Source organism: Zonotrichia leucophrys, unplaced genomic scaffold (genome assembly GCF_028769735.1).
Source record: "Zonotrichia leucophrys gambelii isolate GWCS_2022_RI unplaced genomic scaffold, RI_Zleu_2.0 Scaffold_79_212424, whole genome shotgun sequence".
Lineage (NCBI taxonomy): Eukaryota > Metazoa > Chordata > Aves > Passeriformes > Passerellidae > Zonotrichia > Zonotrichia leucophrys.
Genome location: NW_026992284.1, coordinates 147,318 through 150,463, shown reverse-complemented (window position 1 = coordinate 150,463; position 3,146 = coordinate 147,318). Strand labels below are relative to the sequence as shown.

The 3,146-nt window shown below is 46.2% G+C and overlaps 1 long non-coding RNA gene across 1 annotated transcript; it reads right to left on the bottom strand.

Moving 5' to 3' along the window:
• Positions 1–1,238: 1,238 nt before the first annotated feature.
• Positions 1,239–2,500, bottom strand: LOC135460659 (uncharacterized). Its single transcript, XR_010443272.1, has 3 exons — positions 2,425–2,500; positions 2,136–2,207; positions 1,239–2,024 (listed from the first exon to the last, which is right to left on the bottom strand). It is a non-coding gene; the product is annotated as an uncharacterized LOC135460659 (long non-coding RNA).
• Between the last annotated feature and the right edge of the window lie 646 nt (positions 2,501–3,146).

Here is a 3,146-nt window from a genome sequence, read left to right as displayed (position 1 = left end):
CATGAGAAAATGGTGATTTATCATTCGGAACATAGAGTGTGGGCACGAAAGATGAATAAGAAGTGGCAAACAGTAAACTTAGAATCTTGTGTTACCCGGGAACAACTAGGATTCATCTGTGAAAGCAACACTATTGATGCTCAAGATGTGTATCTTGACACTGAACAAAGTATTTGCCACTTCAAGATTCATCCAGTCACTAATCAGAAAACTGTGTTTGTATACACTGGTAAATGTTGTGTATGCGTAAGGACTGCTTGTACTTTTGTAGCAATTGATAACAACGGTGTAGTTTTACCTAGTAAAAATAATTTTAGTTTTTGTATTTGTAATTTTGTTAAGATTATCGGGTGTGATTTTTCATATTTGGCACCAGTGAAATCCCACCAGCTGATCAGAAACAATTACACAATATATCACAGGCTATCACCTACTCCTATTGGAATGAACCTTACATTAGTAAGACAATTAATTAAACACCAAGACCTAATTGAGATTTTGAAGAAGATCCAGAAAAGCAGAGAAAATACTCTAATTACGGTCCATCATAATGCAAAAGAAAAAAGCAGAATTCTGCAAAAAATAAAACAAGATGGAGATCATAATTGGTGGGATGTAATCTTTGGATGGTCACCAACTGCAACTGGGATTTTCAATACATTGTGCCACCCCATTGTAGTTTTATTGATATTAGCTGGGGTGAGTTTATAGTGCTAATTTGGAATTGGAGAATACTATTGACCTCCTTATCAAATGTACATGGAAAAGCATTAAGAGACATCTATTATCGTAGAAATTTGTACTAAGTAAATTTTGGATTTTTTTGTTTAGTCTTTTACCTTGGATGCTCACAAAAAGGCCTGCAGAGAGAACAAAGGAGATGCAAGGCTACTTGAAAGGAATGTAACCATCCAAGCTGAAGAGAGATAAGAAGGCCCACCCCCTTGCCTCTCGCTGACCTTGAGACTGAAGCAGACAGAAAAACTGAATCTGGGTTATAAACACCACATTACAACTACGTGACTGAAGAACTGCACAGGCTCATAAAATTTATAAGACAGTTTAATGCATATGCATATGCATATGCATATGTCTTTTATGCATATGCAACAGGTTAGAGGATAAAGTAGTGTCACAATCTGTCCTTACAAACGGGTTTCGTGATGGTTCGTGGGGTGATCTCAGGGTGCAAAAGAACTGACACGGTACAAGGGGGTTTGCAGTGATAATCAAAACAAATGCACCTTTATTGAAATAACCACAGCAAAAATGTGTTGGGGAGGAATCAGGGAAAAAGGGAGAAAATAAGGGAAAAGAGGGAGGAAAAAGAATGGGTATATCAAACGTAGTACACCGGAGTCCTTCGGGGTTCTGCCAATGGAGTTCACCAGGCCACGTCCAGGGAGATCTCAGAGGTGCAGTTCATCTGGACCCCAATTATACTCTTTTTCGATGGGGGAAGGGGAAATGGATTTTGCAACCGAATTAAAGGTAGTTTATTGTATCTTCGGGGGGAAAGAATGGTGTTTGGAAAAGGGGTACACGCAATCCATGTTTGGCAGTGGGTGAGAGCTTTAGGTCTGGGACTGTGCAAAATAACAGTCGGAGCCGCTAGTTCCCGCGGCTACCCCACCCCGCATGGGCACTGTGAAAAATGTTTTTGTGATTCGTGTCACTTGGCAATGGAATCAGCAAATGCTTGTATCTGTTGTGTCGAAAGTGGACACGGTCCCTGGGATAACTACAAAGAACAGTTTTGAAACTTTCTGACCGAATAGCCAAATAAAGCATTGAACAAAAAAAAAAAAGTATAGTAGAGTCAAGAGATGAGGTGGCAAAAACGACTGATGCTTAGAATAAAATAGAGGAAGTTGTGGTAAAGCTAAGGGATATTGCAACAAAGTGACTAAATGCTTATGTATAACAAAAAGCTTGATGCACTTGTACAAGACTTAAATTATTTAGCAGACACTGGTGAAGGGCCTCCCTCCAGACTACGAGCAGGACCAGAAGCCAACAACCACCTGGAAAGATTATGAAATTGCTGATCCCAGTTTATTGATACTTGCTGATTTGGACTAACACAAGCGCACTGGAAAATGCTTGTAGGCTTAAAAACAGTGTATATACCTTACCGAACTTGTAAGTGGTGTGTGCCGTGAGTGGAGCGGTGACTTCCCGGCCACCCAGCGCTGTTTGCTTGCTTTCTTTAAAATAAAAGATATAGAAATAAAATTCGGTTTGGCTATTGAAATTTTATTATCAGCACTACCTCCTCCCCTGCGAAGAGAGCTAGCGACACGGAAGCGGGCCAATCCTAGGGGAAGTAGCCCCCTGCCCCCTCCCCCCGCCGTTCCCAGGCTCTACCCGGCCGGCTGCGGCGCCTCACGGCAACGTCACCCACCCCCAACGGCCGCTACCCACCCGCAGCCATACGGTGCTGACACACGCACACATCCCATACTGCAATTCTCAGGATGCTCCGAGCAGTCGAACCACGTCCCTCACTACCTGCGCACCCTGTCGTGTGAAAGGTGACCCTACCGTCACTTCCGCTCGCTGTGCAAGCCGGGAATGCGAGTAGCGATTGGCCGGTGCCTGCCCTGCTTTTCACCGTGTAGGGGAGCAGGAAGCGGTAACGGCAAAGCGAGCGCGGCAAGGTGAGGGGCTCCTTACGGTGAGTTACCCAGCAGAACTGCCTCCAGAGTGTGACCCAGCCGGGAATTGAAAAGGAGTCGATTTAATGCGCTCTTTGATGACGTAATAACGACTAATGAGGTGGCGGTGTGCTAAACGCATGGTTCGGGCCGGCACTGGTTGGGTCCCTTCTTCAGGGGAGCCCTTGTGGGATACTTGCGCCTGCCGGTGGTTGCGCACACCTCTCTCTGAATGCCTGTGCACGTGCCCGGCAGGCACTTAGCACTGATTAGGCCTTCTGCCGCTTCTGAGACTCGGCGGACGCACATTTGCTTCCCCGCCTGAGGCGGGCTGTGCTGCCGCCTTACGATTGGCGGGGTTCGCGCAGACTACTGTCAGCGCCCGCCAGTGGGGCTGCGGCGGTCCGTGGCGCTGTGAGGGGCTTTGACAGGGCTGGGCCTCGGCCTCGCTTTCGAGAGCTTCGAGCTGACTCGAGCCAGCGGGAACTA